This window comes from Podarcis melisellensis (assembly GCF_964234715.1).
Source record: "Podarcis melisellensis genome assembly, chromosome: 5".
NCBI lineage: Eukaryota > Metazoa > Chordata > Lepidosauria > Squamata > Lacertidae > Podarcis > Podarcis melisellensis.
The window spans coordinates 79,349,804-79,370,359 of record NC_138537.1 but is presented as its reverse complement, the minus strand read 5'-3'; the positions used below and the strand labels follow the sequence as shown (position 1 = coordinate 79,370,359).

The window sequence follows — 20,556 nt, the reverse complement described above, 5'->3', positions numbered from 1 at the left end:
CAGGCAGGATGAGGAGGAGCTGTAAATCAAAACAGCACTCTTCAACTCCATTTTCAATTTCTTATATTTTCTAGTCATGCACACACACAAACACACTCACTCCTCCTGCCCATCCACCCACAATACCTGCTTCCTCTATTTGATATGTTCCACTGTGGGATTCATTAATATGGAAATGATTAACTTAATGTTCTACAAGTAGAAAAATATAGATTACTGAGGAAATTGAGTTGCTTGTTGCTCCTCCTCAAATGCCTGAATTGTGCTAGGATGACTCATAAGCAAAGATTTTTCTCTCTCTCCACCCATTATTATTTCAGCGTCTCTTTGCTTTCAGCATGAAAATATAATTGCTGTCATTTTGTTTGTGAATTCAGGGAAATGTTTCGGGAGGCTCAAAATTTGTGCTGTGCTGTTTTGTTTTTGTACTTCATTGGCAGAAAGTGTGTGCAGAAAACCACCATTCCCAACCCCTGGTGGGATACTTGTTTGTGTGTATCACTCTTGCGGGTTGAAAGGAGATTGTCTCACATCAGATGCAGATGTGTGGCAAAACCTGTCTGGTAAAATAGTGGTAAAATAGTTGGGTGTTTGAGTGTCTGATTTGAAATGCATCTCAGCAGGGTGTCAGCGTTGTTTACAGTTTTTGTGCATTTTACTGAGCAATTTTGGGAAACCATGGTGAGCTCCCACATCTGTAGTGATGAGGGACATAAAAAGGAAAGACCAGCAGTGGTGATGCCACTGGAGCCCTCAAGTAGTTTAATTGGCTCAAATACTGTAATACTATGTGACATGAGAGCCAGCATGGTTAAGCTGTAGTGACAGGTCAGTGGTTTATCTGCTGCGATAAGTAATAGTGTAATATGACAGTTTCCTAATGACACATTGTTAACCCTTACATTGAGAAGATTCCAAACTTTTATTTGAGATGTGAATAACATAATACATTACCTGTGTGCCCTTGAAGACTACCTGGAAGCTCCTGCAAGTCCACAAGGCAGCTTTTCACCAATAGGAACAGCTTGTAGTGCATAGATCCTGCATTTTCCCATTGCACAACTGAAGATGCTTATTAAGGCATGCAAAGCCCTAAGGGATGCCTACCCTAACATGGACCAAGAATGCCGTCTTAACCATACAGCTCCAGCACTATTCATGCTCCACCATATTGTGGAATTCCTTCAGCACAGAGGTGCATCCGGAACCTTCACTACATAGCCTTTGGCAAGTGCTGAAGACTTGCTTCTTTTTCCTGATCTTTGACACCTGAGATGAGTATTTTTAGGATTCACCCTCTTCCCCTGGCTGTGATTTGTCTTACCTATTTTTAATACGTAATTTTAAATCGTTGTAACCCATGTTGGGGCCTGCTGGTGTAGAGTGAGAAAATAATAATAATAATAATAATAATAATAATAATAATAATAATAATACTTTTGAACTATTTTCTACAGCTGTTTAGGACCGCCCTATACAGGCAGTCCCGTGTTTACATAGGGGATTACGTTCTGAGGCACTGTGTGCGTTGGTGAATTTGCATATAATTTAAACCCATTGAAAATGCCTGCAAACACCCCATTCCTCCCCTATTCCACCCTTTTAGTGACATTTCAGTGACATCTTTATGACCTTTCTGGGTCACTTCCAGGTTCGGTGTGATACACATGTATACAGTTGCACACATATTGAATGTGCACAAATGGGGGGCTGCTTTTACATCTTCCAGATCAGTAGGTGTTTCTGAACACAAAAGCTTGATATTCAAGAATTGTGGGGTATGGGCTAGGGTGCACACTCAAGCCTCACTCCAACATTGTTCTGCCTGTTGCATGCTTGGTGCTCAACCATCTCCATGTTGAGTGTGGAAGATCTTCAGGGGGAGGGTCTTCTACTCATGTTGGATTGAGTTTTGAGTAAAACCCTCCATATGATTGAGGACCCTGAATAAAACAGAGCCCCTCATCTCATGAACTGTTTTCTTCACATTCAAGTCAACACATGGAAGCCCCTTTCCTGTGTGATGTACTTTGCACATAATTTTTGTGTGTGTGCCAAAGTAGCACAGAAATAAAGGGATGTGACGGTCTGGTGAGTGAGTGTGCGTGTGCCACAATGAGCACAGTCAGGGTGGGGCTTGCTTGTGTGCCTGCACCCACAGGTTGAGCGTTTGCATGTTCAGGTGAGTGCCCTTTAAACCTTTTTGGTAGAGCTGATATTTTGTAGCCCTAATTAAGCAGGTAGACAATTGTTTCAATGTATTTCTGTCACATCTTCTCATGCTTTTTTTCCTTGGCACGATTCATACACAGCTGAGGTGTATTGGGTCTATCTGTGAAGGGATGCAGGAAAAAGCGGCAGACAATGTGTTTGCCTCCACCAAAGAAATCTCTCTCTCTCTCTTTTTCTCTCAGGGGCAGTTCACAGAAGACAGATTGCCTGTTGCAACAAAGTAAAATTTGGCCCTGTAACTCCTAGGATCAGAAAACACCCTAGGTGCCTTTTGAAACCTCTTCTAGACCTGATGCATAGTTTCCAAAATTTCCATCTTCTTCTAGCTGATTTGCTCACTGAAATTTCTAATAAGTACAAAAGCAAGCAATTTGGCAAGATAAGGTGGTGTATTGTTTTGCTATCTAAAATGGAAGGTGTTGCCTTAGGCACTTGGGATATTTCAAAATCCCGTTTTTGCAATTGGGATATTTCAAAATCCCATTTTTGCAAGTGTCTTTCATTTCTGACCCCAGGCAAACCAGCCAGGTTGACTTAAAGAGATCTGAAATCCTGTATAATGTGCTGCACTTTCCTGCCATCCCATGGATACCAATTGTGGCACATTTAAGTTTTATTTGGAAAGAATTCACATTTGAGGGTCATCTAGTAAATTACTGTGGTGCTCCTATTGGCTCTTGGGAAATGAGGCTGAAAATTCGCAATTGGCCTTCAAGAAGCTTGAGACATGTCAGTTGGAGCGGTAGTTAGAGAGACCCATGAGAGATGTGGAATCACCTGTTTCTACTCAGGCTGGGAATGCAGCCAAAATGGCCTTGCTGTTCTATTCAACACATCCATTTAGGGCCCCAGTTTGGAGCCAGAAAGTGCATCAGCTGAATTAAGATGAAAAGAAGAACAACCCCCTACTACTCCCTATGAAATGTGAGTTTGGAGGCGTGCGGGGAACAGGTGGGTGGGGGAGAGAGAAGCTGGTTTTGAGCAGACTTTAGATTTTTCTGTACACATTCTTAATAGATTGTCCTCAGACCTACCATGTATTGTTGGGTCATTTAATTTTCTGGCAGAGCAGTGGGATATTTTATACCAGCATTTCCCAACGGCTGGGATTTTGACAGAGAAATACTAGCTGGAAATATTGGAGGAAATAAATGGACAGCTTCCGTCTGTTTTTTTAGCCTAGCAATTGAACTCCAGACTTGTTACTCCTTTCTTTAGCATCAATACAAAAGTAAATATCCTATATGCAGTGCGTGCGTGGTGGGTATTCTGCTTTCCCATACTTTTAGCAATTGGGCTCAAGAGCATTTCAACTACAACGCTTATCAGACTGAGAGACATCTGAAAGGGAGAAGTCAGATCTAGTTTGGAAAGGCAGCAATGATGTTGCCAGGTGTTGCAATTGCCTGGTTCAGATTATGAATCTGGCACACTTTTAATACACACCTGTATTGCAAGCCCAGGGTCATTTCTTTTCCACTCATCGTACTCCAACTCAAATGATAAAACATGTCTGAAAAGCACTTGCCATTTCCATTTACTTGGCTACTGCAGCAGGAGAATAGGAGCCCCCTCCCCCCACAAAAAAGGGACTGAAGCGTGAGCTGCTTAGTTTGGATCCAGTCCATTTGTTTTTGTTTTGTGCATGCAAGTGTTTTGCACCCTGGGCAGCTGGGAAAGTGTCCCCCAGCTCTGTTTGTAAATGCACACACACCATTTCAGCTGGATTGCAGGGCTGAGAGTGGAGGTGGAAGCAGGAGTGATTACATTCATCTGCAGCTGTTAGTATTTAAAAGTGGTGGGGCCAACAATGAGGTTGCTATAGCAGCAATAGCTTAGCAGATAACCTGAACCCAATGTGCTAGGGATCCCAGTGCTGGGTGATCAACAGCAGGCAGCCACCAGTAGCAACCAGGTGGAGTATATATTTGGGGTAGAGATGAGGGTGTGGTGTGTGTACTACTGGTAAATGTTTTCTAGATGCTTAATTTATTGATCCTGTGTCCATTGTGACTTACCGTAACCTTTAGGTAAGTTTGCTCCTTTTCTTGATCAGTTTGGCCTGGGTTTTCAGGTTGCTTCCATAGATTCACTGGTGGTGTTTCATGCTGGGGACGCTCAGTCTTGGGTAAAGCATTTACAGAATGTTTAATTTATAATTAATGCTTAATATGTGCTCCCTATTATTACACACAGTCTGTGGGTGGGCTCACATGCTTGAGTTAATGTTTTGTACTTCTGTTGTAGCTGGAATCTGGATGGTGTTAGGTTGATATGTGGAGATGGTATTGGTTATTGGTAAGGGGCTTGTTAGCAAGAATTGTATCCCATGCATGAACAGAATCTATGTAATACTGAACTATGTGCTCACATGTTGCATCCTTTTTTACTGCTCAATTGTGGCCTCTGGTGTTCATATCCCACTCTTGACCTTCCTGGGCAACACCCCTTGACTCATCTGGGTTCTGACCACATGGCAGAATTTTGTTTTTCAGGAGTTGCCAACCCTAACAATTGCCAGCCTTTTGGTTGCCCTTTTCACACCATCAGACATTTTGTAGTGACTGAGACAGCCCTTGGCTATAATGGTGTAAATAAATGAATGCGCGAGCATGTGTGAGATGGAGAAAAGCAGGAAAGAGAGTAGAATGTGCAGCTCATCACATATGATGGTTTGGAAGTAAGCAGGGCATTTTCCAGCTGAACTCGCCAGACCTCAGCTCCAGCACCTCTCATGTGGGCTCCATTGCCATTATAAGAGAACGAGGGAGGTATTCGTTGTGAGTTCTGGCACCTCTTTTTCTAGAAAAATATCACTGGAAGTAAGTCCCACTGTGTTCAAAGGGGCTTACTCACTAGTAAGTGTGTAGTCCAATTTAATTCCATTACGTTGTTTAAAGTAGCTTGTGGAATAGACTGGGAATTTCTAGTTAGCACCAACATTGAAGTTGCTATGTACATGTTAACGTTTCTTGGTGTAAGTTGCAGGATATAAGAGGGCATTTCTTCGGGCAATTACATTCCCTCAAAATAATTGTTTTTAGCTGCTAACCTTTGTGTAGTTCAAAGCTCTCATTTCTTTCTCAGTACCCATTCTGATGAGCATAGTTCAGAATACATTGCCTATCATCCATAAAATGCTCTGGGGCAAATTTCTCATTAATGGCATTATTAATAATTGTCACAGAAAAGGCCCTAATAGCATCAGACGTAATCCTGGTCATATGACTCGATCTTTATTATCAAGAGAGGGGGATGCATCATTAAGTCCCACCGACCATTTTCACGGAGCTGTACAAAGTGAAGCCCTTGCTCTCAGAAGCATGAAGTCTGGGGGAAATTAAAAGCTGTTCATTATAAATTCAGGATTCAAAAGTCTTGTTTTCAATTAATAAGGAGTGAAGGAGGACTGGGTTCATAACTTCTTTTAAGTTGGTATCATTCCCTAGTTACTGAACTCATTAAGAGATTCAAGCCTTCTGCTCATCTAATGCACTGAATTTATGCTGAGTTAAGATAGCCCTCCCAAACTCTTGGCACAATAGCCTATCCTATCAGGGCCCTGATGTGCATATTTAGCAAACTAAACAACGTCAGCATGCAATAGGACAATAGGATTGCATCCGTCTGAGCATCCTTTGGCCCCTCTTCGTCCACCATTGGCTTCTGCATCAATATTTTCCCCCATAGACTTGAGTCCTAAGTGTACATATCCAACATATAGGAAACCTGATCAAGTCCAAGATAAGCATGTTTACATTCTATTTGTTTAAATGGAAGAGTTAAGCATGCTCCTAAATGTATCCTGAGGACAGGTGCTTAACTTTGAGTTGGATTATTCCCAAGAACATCTCCTTGTACCTCTGATTTAAAGCTTATTTCTCATTGAGACAAATGGCCTATATGCAGATGACATTGTGTCTGCCTGTCTATTTTATTCATTTAAGAAGGTTCATAAATTGCTTACTCAAAAGATATCTAAGCAGTGTACATAAAACAGTCAGATGATTATCACTAATATGCAGATAAAATCGGCAGGATTAAAAACTAAGTATACATAACTAAATTATGGCTTGCTGAAATAAAAAGAAAGCTTTTTAGCAGGTGTATTAAATCTGTCTAATGTTAATACGTGGGGAGCTGCCACACTGAAAGACTGAAAGACACATGCAGAATCAACATTATGAAGTGCTTGTAAATGTTCAGGTTCCATAGATTGAAGTGGCTGAGCACCATGATTAGAGACTGAAGTGCCTGAGACCATGATTAGAGAGATTTTGGGACTTTTCAGATATTCAGCTAGGATAGAAGGTATTAAAAGGAAGTGGAATTGCAATGGCAGGTTCTGCCTCCCAATTATAATTGGTGGTTTGAAGATCGAAGAGTGTCTCTTACAGATACAGATGATAAGGCAGGGTTTCTGATCATGCAGAGAGGTCTCTCTTCTATCTGTGGAACAAATGAAGCTGTTCATAACACACATTGTGCATGTTCCATCTACCCTAATTGAACATCTGAAAAACCCTACTGGGGCAGTGTGTCAAAAGGAGCAGTTGAGCTTAAAAACCTCCAAGGAGTGAGAGTTCACAATCTCCCAAGGGGGACTGTTCCACTGTTGAACAGCTCTTCCTGTCAGAAAGTTTTTCCTGATGTTTATTCGGAATCTCCTTTCTTGTAACTTGAAGCCATTGGTTTGAGTCCTACTCTACAGAGCAGGAGAAAACAAACTTGCTCTATCTTCCATGTGACAACCTTTGAGATATTTGAAGATGCCTATCATATCTCCTCTCAGTCTCCTGTCATAGTGATGGGATAGACAAGAGATGGAAAAAATGGAAATTTTAACTATATGAGGGTTTGTTTTCTGTAAGCCGGCTCCTCAAACATCCATCTGTCTGGTTTTAAGGTGAAAGCCTTGAGGCCGTCACAAAGAATGATAGGCTTTGTTAGAGAAGGGAACTTGATCAGACCACCTCATAGGATATTTAAAAGGAAAGCCATAATCCATCCAAAATAAACTTTTAAAGTCTGTGTTAGCAGGATCTCCCGCTGCTTCTATGAGAACAGAGGAAGGCAAATAAGCTTTTTGAGGAAATTGCTGAATAAAACCCAAATCAACTGCCTTGATGCTTGCTTTAAAACTAAGAGAGATTTTTCCCTGAAGAAAGTTCATAGCTCTTGTCAGGTGTTCTAATGTCAGGGTCTGAAAACAGACAAGATGGGCCTGTGGGAATGAATTCAGTGGTACCTCGGGTTAAGAACTTAATTTGTTCTGGAGGTCCGTTCTTAACCTGAAACTGTTCTTAACCTGAGGTACCACTTTAGCTAATGGGGCCTCCTGCTGCCTCTATGCTGCCGCCACGTGATTTCTGTTCACATTCTGAAGCAAAGTTCTTAACCTGGGGTACTATTTCTGGGTTAGCGGAGTCTGTAACCTGAAGCATCTGTAACCCGAGGTACCACTGTGCACTAGCTCTACCCCACTGCATGAGATGGAAGGCAACTGCCCAAAGTGGGGAGACTTCTCTCCTTCTGGAGCCCCCCATCTGCTTTAGAAACCCCAAACCACTGAAGTACAGTGCTCCAACCCCTAGCTCCCTGAGCCATTCCAGAAGGACACTGCAGTCAACACTATTGATTTGAGCTTCTTAGCTGAGTTTTTGCTGCCCTTACTTCAACACCCCTCCTCCAAGGAAGCATTGATTACTCACTGGATCCATGCAAGCAATTCTATTTGGCAAGCTCTAAGAAGCCAAAATGGTCAAAAGGCAGGTGATCAGCCACACTTGCCCAAGCAATGGGTCCACATCCCTAGGTGACAATAATTGAAACAGATCCAGCATCACGAGCTGCAAAGTGTTGATGCGCAATCTGTTGGGGTTTGTGTGTGTGTGTGATGACTAAATGTTTGGTTAACAATAGCACTTGATTCTGTGCATTTGCATAGTATTTATAGGCCACCTTTCCCATGGGAAATTGCTCAAGACAGCATACGTGCGGAAAATAATAATCAATTACAGTGAAAACAATACAACATAAAAGCAGGAGTAAATACGAGGTATGAAAACAGCAACAGGCAATTCAAATCAATTAACACCTTTTGGTAAATACAAAAGATATTTTTAGCAGCCTTCTGATGAAGGGGTTTGAAGCAAAAACCACAAACCTTTTGACACTTTTCTTTCTACATTAATCCTTTTTAAAATCGTGTGCTCCAAATTCTTCATTTGGCAAAACCTTGCCTGACTTCCAAAACTGGAGCGATTAAATATAATAAAAGATTGCAAACTTTAGCATAAATTATCTGGAAAGTGCTGCCTGTGCAAGCTCTCCTGAAATCAGCCAGCCAGCTAAGCACATTTTGCCCCATTGATAACAATGGGAGACTCAAGCAAGTATAGTAGTATTTTCCATTGAACTCAGTGGTAATCTATAAATGCTTAACTTGGGCTGCAGCAGTGCCACTTTTTAGGGATGTCCGTTTGGTATGATATGATATGGGGCTGCTGATGAAAACAGCATCCCTGAGCTACATTCTCCCCTCCTCTTTCAAAATATGTGTTGCTCCTGTGTCCCTGCTCCATATCAGCCAACGAGAGAAGTCTTTTTTCTTCAATTATATTTTATTAAATTTTAACATTTTTAGCATATATAATCAAAACACGGTTACGTCTTTTTTCTTATTTTTGTCAACTTCCCAACCCGTTTTCCGTGGAGTTGTCGTTTCTCCCCTTCTTCTATCTATCAAATCACAAGCAGAGTATAATAATCTAATTACTTCTATGGCTCATAGCTCAAATCCTGCTCACGAGTTCATCATACTATAGTATTTCTTTAAGTAGTCTGAAAAAGGCATTCATTCTTCCATAAAACACTCATCATTAGATTATTTTACTTTTGCTGTTATTTTTGCCAGTTCTGCATACGGTAGTTCATTATCTTACTTATCCATTCTTCTTTGGTGGGAACTTCTTCCTTCCATTTCTGCACATAAAGAATTCTAGCTGCTGCTGTTGTATACATGAACAACCTCAACAGTTTTGGAGTGGGGAATTTCTGCCCCTGTAATCCCTAACAAAAACACTTCAGGGTTTTGCTTGTTCATTTGTTATACTCATTTTAAACTTTTTTTTTATCTTGTTGGGTATAATTTCCCAAAATGCCCTCACTTTTTTAGAAGTCCTCCATGTATGAAAGAAAGGCTCAGCTACCTGTTTACACTTCCAGCAATTGTCAGGAGCCAATGAGAGAAGTCTTTCTGCATGTTATGGAGGTGTAGAATGCAACACAGATGCCATTTTTGGAGGATGGAGCCTGTTGCAGTTACCTCGCATTCTGCACTCGACAGTTCCATTCTAGGTTTCCAGCACTAATATTACGACCAGCAGGGTGTCATTCCATCAGCCCTGGAGTACAGTTTGTGACGCACACTGCCAATTCTCAGCTCTTGAGGCTCCTCATTGGTATGCGGTGCAAGCACAGCACCTCTCTATAACCTTGATAAATTAAAAATTGACTTATCAATATTCAATCATGCCACCTCATTTGTCCATTCCTTTTCTGTCTGGCATTTCTAAGTTGAAATTGGCACTGGCCTAAGTAAATGGAATTAAAATTGCATATTCCCCCTTTAAAACTGAAATTAAATCAGTCTGCTACTAATGTCATCCTAAAACACCATAGTTTAGCTGAGGTGATATAATGTATAGTGGCAGATGTAATATTAACAAGTGTTCCTTTTCATTACAGCACTGGCCTTCTGGCATTTTATCAAGCATCTGATTTAATATTTCATTGGGAAAGTGAAGCAATGGCAGGTGCAGGCTGTCCAGCGTATTTTGGTATTAAAATTAAATTTGCAGACTTCTTGGTAGCTTTTATTTATGAGGCTCTATCACACAGAGAAAGGAGACTTTCAAGTTTTTGCATGCTGACTGGTTGGTGATTTCTCACATCTGCCTCTCGCTTACCTTTTGCTTCAACTTCTGTCTATTTTAGAATCCATCAAGTCAATGTGTCTCCATTCTAAAATCTATTTATTTTAAAGTGATTCGCTTTCTGAATACAACGGTGGCGTAGTTTGCTAGTGTGGAGTCATTCCCAGTTAACAATATTGGCTAAAGAGACTAAAAACATGAAGCCTGACTTGGTTTCCTCCCGTTGTGGTTTGGAACGTAAAATTATTGCATCAAGACATCTAACCATTTAAGCATCATGCTGAAGTATCTGAGCATGAAGTATCTGTGGCATGCGACTTTCAGAGCTGTCATATTTCACTTTTAAGCTCAGGCATGAAAATTATTGGAATTTGAATGGCACAATAAACATGTGGCATTATCAATTGTAAACAGTGTGCATGCATTTAAAGAGCAGAGTTTCTCTGCATTATACAAATGTGTATGATGATTCTTATTCTTTTATTTATATAGGCCATCTATCACTTTGCAATGTTACAGGAGCAAAGAACAAGCCCCTGTTGTGCAGTGCATTCAGTCTAAGTTGGGACTATGGGCGAGGATAAGCAAGGGTAACAGATCCGAAGAGAGCAATAGGGAGGGGGGGACTGGGTAATATGGAGTCTGAATGTGAACAAATGCAGTTATATGTATTTAACCTTAATTATGGTTGAGAACACGGACGCGGGTGGTGCTGTGGGTTAAACCACAGAGCCTAGGACTTGCCAATCAGAAGGTCGTGGTTCGAATCCCTGCGACGGGGTGAGCTCCCGTTGCTCGGTCCCTACTCCTGCCAACCTAGCAGTTCGAAAGCACGTCAAAGTGCAAGTAGATAAATAGGTACCGCTCTGGCGGGAAGGTAAACGGCGTTTCCGTGCGCTGCTCTGGTTCGCCAGAAGTGGCTTAGTCATGCTGGCCACATGACCCGGAAGCTGTATGCTGGCTCACTCAGCCAATAAAGCGAGATGAACGCCACAACCCCAGAGTCGGTCACGACTGGACCTAATGGTCAGGATCCTTATGGTTGAAAACAGAGGGGTAAATCTGAAGGCTTTGTGGAAGAAGCAAACATTGTGTTGCGAGTGGGGGAATCTGTCTATTTCAGGTCTGGGTCACTTTTGCTTGCGCCAAATTCTGCATTGATCTGCCATGTTTTTGATCTTCATGAAAACTCAAATTTAAATACAATTTTCTCTCAGTTGATGCACTTCTGAACTTTGTTTTCTCCTCACAATATGCACTTCTAAATGTATTTTGATAATTTTGAGTACAGAATGGCGACAAAGTGGCCCACCTCCCCACTTTACCCCAACAGCTTGGGGTCAGCTTGGGAGTCGCAGGCGGGTGGCGCGCCGAATGTTACCCCCCTCAGTGAGGGCACCCGGGGCGGTCTGCCCCCACTGCTCCCCTTTCCTATGCCCCTGATCACTTTCTCCCTGCAGTCTGAGGGTAGAGAGGGACCATGCACATCACAAAGTTGTTCTGTGGGAAAGGGCGTACAGAGGTCATGATGGAGAAAGGACCAGGCCTTCACTTCTGTGCACAGCACAAAGGAATTGGTCCATTTTGTATAGATGTTCCATTCATAATTCATTGCATCAAATTTGTACCATGTCATCTAAACTCAAGCTACATTTTGCATGCAAGTTTAAAAACTGAAACAAGATTCAGTTTTGATAGGGGAGCTAACCATTCCGCGACTCCTCCTCGTAGTCTAGTTTATGCTCTCATTGCAATTCAGCAAGGAAAAAAATTGCTAAATTGTTGTTAATTTTGTGAGTGCATCCAGATTTTATGGTTTGGGGATTACATTAAGTATTGTTTTATTGTTCCTTTTAAAAATTAAATTTGATTATCTTTGGTTCTTATTAGTTTTACCCTCCCGGGTTCATCTATAGCAGAAATGTTCAATCTGTTCTGTCAGCACTTTGATGCTCTGTAGGCAGTTCCATAGACAAGTCCTTTTCACTTTATGTATTCTGAATGTATTTATTAGGGGTTGTGCATCAGCTCTGTTGCTTTCCGAATTATGAGTCAGGTGGGAACAATTCAGGCAAGTTTATCACATTCCTAAGTCAAATGACATCATTTAAAAGGTGTCTCAAAAGTCCTGAGTCACTCTGTGGACTTGGGTGCCCCCAAAACACTGCGCTTTTAAAAAGCAAAACAGATTAAGCTTTCCCAGAGAATGCTCTGAGCCTGAGTGAGAAGGGGCAGAAGAGGTGAGGGGAAATCTTTCATTCTGATGAACAGATCTAGGTTTTAATCAAAGTAAATCATTTCTCCAGAGCACTCCAAGCACAGTTATTCTTTTTTTTGGGGGGGGGGGGAACGGTGAAACTTTGTTTTTTTACATGCATCTAGGCTAATTCAAGGCCCCCACACCCCATCAGCAAAAAACCTTCTAGTTTATTATTTGCAAATTTAGAGGGGAATATTCTTTAGATATTGCAGAATATTTGTTCCCATGATAAATAATTAGGCTCCTGTCAATAGATCAATAATCATTTCCCCTATCACCAAGGGGTGTAACGTATTTACATATCAAAAAATAATTGTTAGAGGGTCCATAATGATTTATTTTTCTTTTTATATAAATTATGCTCAAAGCAGTTCAGAGTCTGTAAACCCAAACATCAAAATGTCAGTTCTGCAACAATTGTAAATGTGAATATGCCAAATATGTAAATACACCAAATGAATCAAAACATTGCCTAAGGCTACAATTCTAGCCCCATTTGCTTGGGAGTAAGGCACACTGAATTCAGTAAGACTAACTTCTGGATAGACCTGATTAGAACTGCACTTATAATTGGTAGTAGCTAACAAAATGACAACATTCAGCCAAGTAACAGGTTGAATGTCTCAGATCTACACAGAAGTAAATCTCATTAAGTTTAATGGGAGTCACTTCCAGGGAAATCCTAAATTTCCCTAAGCATATCACACTCAAAACATGCTTTGATAAATGAGAATGATGATCACAAAAGCAACCATGTTTAGCTAGCCAACAAATACAGTGGTACCTCGGGTTAAGCACTTAATTCGTTCCAGAGGTCTGTTCTTAACCTGAAACGGTTCTTAACCTGAAGCACCACTTTAGCTAATGGGGCCTCCTGCTGCCGCTACGCCACCGGAGCATGATTTCTGTTCTCATCCCGAAGCAAAGTTCTTCACCTGAGGTACTATTTCTGGGTTAGCGGAGTCTGTAACCTGAAGCGTATGTAACCTGAAGCGTATGTGACCCGAGGTACCACTGTATTTCTCAAACTAATCTATACCAATAAAATATCAGCAGGAAAAAAAATGTGAAGATCGAATTGTACCGTGATTAACAAAAGTTATGCGCTTCAAAATCTGTCAAACAGGTGGAATTATGATAAGGCAGTGGAAAGTACAAGCATCTCAAAGAGCATCGGAGAACACCAGAAAACCTCTCTCTAATTTTTTGTCCCTTTAACCACACCCCTAGCCCCTCCCAAGAGAGTTCACCAAGACTCACCAACAATGCAGTGGTAGAGTTTGACAATCAACAGCTTTTGAGCTCCCACACCAACCAAAAGCATTACTGTCAAGACAAGAGACACAAACAAGTCTGAAGCATTCGCATTCCAAATGGCAATGGAACCAGTTGCCATTCAATGTGAATAATTGCATCCTAGACTTGAAAGTTCTCATACAGATTTTGCCTACAGATTTGCGGATATTTCAATGTTGTGGGTGGGTGGGGGGGCAAAAGCTCTTCTTGCCAGTCATACTGGGTTTGGGAAGTGCTCAGCAGTGAGAAACTCAGAACAAAGTTAAAAACGTGCCCTTACCAGTCACTTTGTCCTCACCACAGTGCGCTTGCCAGGTCATAATATATTCTCATTGTGAGAGTGCCGGTGAGCACAGTTGTTGACCTCAGTTCATATGGTTCCCACCAGAGAAAAATTCTTCATGGGATGGAAAGGGATGGGCTTCTGAAAGACCCTAAAGCACATCTGAAGCAGGGCCTCTGCTCAGAGCTTCCTATGCACTGCCACATGATTCATCACCTAAAAAGAAGAAGAGTGAAAATAGAATAAATTAGGGTATATCTGCTGGAGTCTTACTTTCTCCTAGATGGTAAGGAGGGACAATTGCCCATTCCTGCACTATGCAGAGAGAAAATCTACAGCAGGCAATGTACAAATCTGGGGATAGGAGATCCCTTTCCTGCACCCTCATTTTTGTCTTGGAGAATGAAGCGCATTCTTTCAGTTTTGTCTCTTGTTTTTAAATAACGAATCATTTCACAAGAGAGCTCCAAATCCATAATCTGTTCTTTTAAAGATGGGATGTTTTAATGTGTTTTTGCAGCTTACCCAGACCTTGTGCATATTTGCTCTGTGCAGTAAATATTACCACTAGCTTCACTCTTGAAGTGCCTATTGCTAGCAATTACTTCCCAGGAAAAAATTAGTGTAATATAAATGAATAGTATAGATACAGTTTTTTTTATCTGCTGGAAACAGAGCCATGTTTCATTTTCTTACTGAAAATGTACTGCCTGGGAACTGATGGGTTTGGTTGGTATTTACTGATATGTGAAAAATTAACTTTCTATTCACTGGCTGGAATTTGCTCTGTCACCAGGGATGGGAGATTGATGTTGGGGGAGAGTGATTAGTGTTCTGACAGTAAGACAATGGTTGCTCCTGACCCTTGCCTGGCCTTTCTTACACCTCACTGCATCCTGATCCATAGAAGGAGCTGAGCTGACTTTTTATCACTTTGTGTGGGTGCCACAGAGGGAGAGGCTGCCTGTGAGTTTGTCACCAAAGACCCTAGAACGTTCCTTCCGAAAAGAGCCACCCAAGGAATGGCTATTCAGTCAGATGGATCTTTGAAAATTGGGATTAAAGGATGTTCTAACTTATCTTGAGAGTCCCATGGACTGCAAGAAGATCAAACCTATCCATTCTTAAGGAAATCAGCCCTGAGTGCTCACTAGAAGGGCAGATCCTGAAGCCGAGGCTCCAATACTTTGGCCACCTCATGAGAAGAGAAGACTCCCTGGAAAAGACCCCGATGTTGGGAAAGATGGAGGGCACAAGGAGAAGGGGACGACAGAGGACGAGATGGTTGGACAGTGTTCTCAAAGCTACCAGCATGAGTTTGACTAAACTGCGGGAGGCAGTGGAAGGCAGAAGTGCCTGGTGTGCTCTGGTCCATGGGGTCACGAAGAGTCGGACACGACTAAACGACTAAACAACAACAACTAATCTTTGCAGCAACCAACTTCTCAGAGGTAGTCAATGAAGCAACCAAGTGGTAGAAAAGAATTTAGGTAGAGGAAAACACTTTGGAGCACAGGAGCCAACTCCTAGGGGCCATGGGGGCTTAGACCCCCCCCCACACACACAATAAAACATTTGAGGGGGCTGGGCCCCCACAAAGTTGATGATTATTCCCATTCAAATGGTGAGTATGCACTGCATCATGTGATCAATTATGAGGAGTGGGGCTTACCTGGGCCTCCACCATATTTTATTTGTTGGCACACCTGCCTTGGAGGGTGTATTGGGATGGAGGAGGAAGTTTTTAGTTTGTATTTTTAGGCCAACCTACCTAATCCACACTTCCCCAAACAATATGTGAACTGAAACTGTGCTCTCTCTACATTTCTCTGAATTTTGTGGTGCAGTTCTCTAGCAAAAAATTGTGTGCAAAAATGTGTATATTTAGGAGAAAGTGTGCCCAGAAATGTACATAATTGTGAACGTAACATACAAATATGTGTTAATGTTAGACAAAGTTACATACAAAAGATGTATGTGTTGGGGAAAATGAGCACTTAAATGCGGGAAATTTTTCATGGGGACTTCAAAAATGTGGTTCAGAAATGTGGCGAATTGAACTTCAGAGAGGAAGAATGGGAAACTGAGAGAAACCAAAATTGGCAGATCTTTCCATCCCTAAGTATGAGAAGCTGAGCACACAGCACCATTAACTTGTTTTCAAATGTCCTAGCCATCATTGTAATGTTTTGGAGACTGAAGAAAGCAGGTATTAAACAAGTGTGAAGTGGCGAGACAGGCTCTGGGCAGCATATTCTGTGGGCTTAATGGCAGAGATAAATGTATTCTCTCCCCGCCCCCATAAGATTTCATTAAAGCTTTTTCATAATACAATAAAGAAAAGAAACTAAATAAAAACAAAAACAGAGAAAGGAAGAGAAAAGAAAATGTAGACTCCTCTCTCAAAGGTAGCTCTTAATTTACAGAAAGTGGTGGACCCTCCCAGGTCTCACCTGGGAACTTTCCTTCCTTCTCCCAGACTTTCACCCTGGGAGATCTTCACTTCCTTACTTCAGGGTTCTTCCAGCAACTATCCACCACCTTCCTGTGGGCCCCATTAACAGCCCAGAGCAGAGGACACCAAAGAAGAAAAAAGGGAAGGGAAGGGGAGAGAAAGACAAAAAAATAAAAAGGACTTCCAATTTTCTGTCCATTAGTTAGATAAAATAAATTATTCAAATCATTTGCTCTAGGATGACATTCAACTATTCTGCTTTACACATGAATGAGGCAGACACCTATGTAAACAAGTGTGGCTGTTGCCATCGTGCTAGTTTGATCCTAACATTTTTTCCCCCTCTGGGGAGTTGTAGTTATCAGCACTTTCAAAGAGTCTTGGGGAGATGTTGGCTTGTTCAAGGGGCTTCCAAGCAATCTCTCAAACCTAAGTCTCGTTATCTTGGTAGGGAAAACCAGTAGGTGCTGATGGCGGCCAGCTATCTTTCTTTTCTGAGATGCTCAGCAGCTCTCGGAAAATTAAGCTTGTTATCATAATTGATCCTGGGGAGAAGGTGCCGACACGTTCATTCATTTCCATGCCGGCATACTGTGAGATGGCAAACACAGAATTATGACCTTGCACCTGGCTCGAGCAGGAGAAGAAACTGGACCCCAGGGATCTTGCATTTTCATGCAGATACAAAAAAAAAAAAATCTAACGGGGAGATCTTAAAAAGTGATTGCCCAAGTTTAATTTTCTTTCTGAATAAATAACCTCTTCTCTCCAAAAGTGGTTCCAGGGTGCAAGATCTCATTTAATTGCATCTAGCCATAATATAATTTGTAGCGAAAGTAAAAAGGCATAAAATGCCACCCCCAACAGAATTCCTATCTTATATGAGGCTCTGCAGGTGTCAAATATGAAGCTCTTAAAGAACAAAAAGGAGCCAGTAGCAATTATTCCATTTCCACACTGGTGGGATGTTGCCAGAATCCAATTATATTTGAAGGAGCTGGTACCTTTTAGGGGATATAAAATGTGGGTCTGTACTATCGTTTGCTGAATCGCAGTAGATAACCATTGTCAGCCAGTTTCCTGGGTTGCTGAAATTATTATTTTAAACCATCACAGATCTGACCTTCAGCTTTTAAAACAAATTTGTATGTTGGTGTTGGCTAGCACTAGAAGTTTTGCTTGTTTGTTTTGCTTATCCTTCGCCGAACCCAATCCAGTTAAAAGCAGCCATGACTAAGCCCAATCCAAAGCCTTGGGATATTTGAGTTGCACCTAATTTCTTCTGTTGGTTTCAGTGTGACTCGGTCACAAAGATCAGTTATCATGAGTGTGCACATACAGCGATTACATTGATAGATGTACCCCTGAAGCTTTGGACATCATATCCCAATGGTTTCATGCAGAACAGGGATCGGGGGTCCCTTTTCAGCCTGAGGGTAGCCTTCCAGGGGCCAGATGCCTGATGCTGATGCTGGATGAGACCAGAGCAAAAAGTAGGCAGAGCAATAGGTGTGACTCTTACCTTTGTATTTCAGCTATAGAAAGGCCAGAGTTTTCTACATACCCATGCTCCATCCAGGCTAACGAAAGGCATTATCATGGTTCAGTGACACATTCCAGTCAAGGCAAAGCACTTGGGGAGGGTGCAGAACAGAGCCAAGGAAGAGTGTGGCATGGGTCAGGTGGAGACATTTCACACCCCTCACCCAAGCCAGAGGTTTCCCACCCCTGGTGTCGATGCTTAAACAGCATGGGGGGACAACATGGAACCCTGCAGAACCCCGTAAGTCAAATGTCACAAGGATGAACCACTGTCTGTCAATGCCACTTCTTCAAACCTACCCACCAGGAAGAATCAGAATCGCAATAAAAGAGTGATATGTGGCTTAGAAGGATATCGGTTGTTGGTTTTATCAGAAGCCATTGAGAAGTCCAGGATAACCAACAGGAACACACTCCCCTTGCGACAAGGCCAAGTCTCTGAAACAAAGGGAGGTAGCCAGTATATCACATGAAGGTGATAAAAAGCATTCCTGGCTAATGCCGCCACTTGGTTATCCAACAAAACAGGATGCCAGAAGGATGCCCAAGAAGTGCCCCTGATACAGTAGCATAGCACATATATGCAATCCAGTGGAGATGCCAGGGGACCTATTTGGTCAGGAAATTTTAAGAAAACTGACCAGATTCATGCTTCCCAGGCTACTATGTGGATCAGAATGCAGTTACCCTTTATTTTTCACTCTTCTCTGAATTTTGTGATATATTTCTTGTGTGTGTGTGTGTGTGTGTGTGTGTGTTTAATTTACCAAGATACACATGTAAATGCTTGCAAAATTTGGTTTTTGATTAAAATGTGTGCAAAACCCCATTTTTAAAAACATCAAATCGATCTGGAAATGGGACATAACATGCAAAACAGAAATTGATCAAAAAAATAAACTGATCCATCCACATCCATGCTCCAGCCAATATTGCTTCTGTTCTCTGTTCTGGGTTCCATTTCAACTTCTCATCCACCTTCATCCACATTGGCCGCAGCTTCCAGACATCCGTTCAGAACCATGACAACTGGTCCTGGTTGCTTAGTTAAAGTAATACTGTATAGAACTAGGTGGTATCAGCATGCCAGAGACATCCAGCCACAAAGCTCTGGACAATCTCTCCTTCTGCCTGAAGGGCCCCGATTGTGTGAACAAGCCTTCAATTGTTGTAACATGCTGTGGAATTGCTTTTTCCCTTTTCTCTCTGGTTGTGAGATGCATTCCCTTGATGCCACCGAAACTGTTGGAGTGACAGATGATTGGAGAGATGTGCGTGTTGGGCCAGTGAAGCATTTAACTGCATTGCTGTCAAGGGAATCCTTTGTTCAATCACACACATTTTCTGCCCCATGGAGATGGAAGTTCCATAATCGCCATACATGGGAATGGCACTCACACAAAAGCGCCACTTTTGATGCTTATTACATATCTCAAGAAAGGCATTGCTGTGTCAATGTTGCCTTATTTCTGAAAGGAGCCATGAAGATCAATATCTCCTACTTTCCTAGATATTCTAATTCTACATCAACCATGTTCAGTCTTCACTGTAGCCATTCTCTTCCATAATTTCATTTCCAGGCATTTCTTTCTCTTTTACTGCATCTTTCTTGGAGGGAAAGCATGGGTCTAATTAGACCAATAGCAAACATCTGACACCATGTTTGCCATTTCTCCCAAAACTTGGGGAAAGTTAATTATGAATAGATCCAAGGGTGAATCTTGCTGTGAAGTTTGCCATCTCTACCGAAGTCTTTACTCTCCCTTACCAAAATCTCTGGGTAGAGCCTGACAGCAAAGTGTTTGAAATATGGACAGTTAGAACCTTTTTCTCTATTTTAGCTAGTGCGAGTTGGTGCAGTGTAATGACTCGGAGATGGAACTGTGAAACTGAAACTCTCACATTTGAATCTGGGTGCATTGGCGTTGCTTTGAAAAATAATTTGTGCTTTATAAATGCAAAATATTAATAACAGCAGCTGCTAAACATAACCCAAGGAGGCCTGATCCTATACAGTGGTACCTCGGGTTAAGAACTTAATTCGTTCTGGAGGTCCGTTCTTAACCTGAAACTGTTCTTAACCTGAAGCACCACTTTAGCTAATGGGGCCTCCCGCTGCTGCTGCCGCGCCACCGGAGCATGATTTCTGTTCACATCCTGAAGCAAAGTTCTTGAAGCACTATTTCTGGGTTAGCGGAGTCTGTAACCTGAAACGTATGTAACCTGAAGTACCACTGTACTTTGCTTTATAGATGGATATGTGTATGTTTATGTAAATAGTGTATATTTGATAGAGGCACAACCTGGACAGTGCTTCCCAATTGGGGGAAGGGGGTTTCCCTTTACAAAGGAACAATAGCAAGTTTAGCCTTCTCCCAGATGTGGCACTGTTATGTATACAAGTAAATCTAAGGCTAAACTCTTCTCAATTTTAATGAACATTTTTCTATTGTTTTTGACACTTTTGAGAGACTGACTGCCTATTCATTTCCATTGAGCTGTATTTCTATTCAATTAATGTATTCTAGTGATATCATCATGTAGTAGCCAA

At 41.7% G+C, this 20,556-nt stretch overlaps 1 long non-coding RNA gene across 1 annotated transcript in view; it reads right to left on the bottom strand.

The window, feature by feature from the left end:
• The window catches only part of LOC309371323, a 93,546-nt gene that overhangs the window by 14,655 nt on the left and 58,335 nt on the right, over nucleotides 1-20,556 (bottom strand). The window contains exon 2 of the long non-coding RNA XR_014169049.1: nucleotides 14,006-14,224. This is a non-coding gene — a long non-coding RNA (uncharacterized lncRNA). The remainder of the gene's footprint in view (nucleotides 1-14,005; nucleotides 14,225-20,556) is intronic.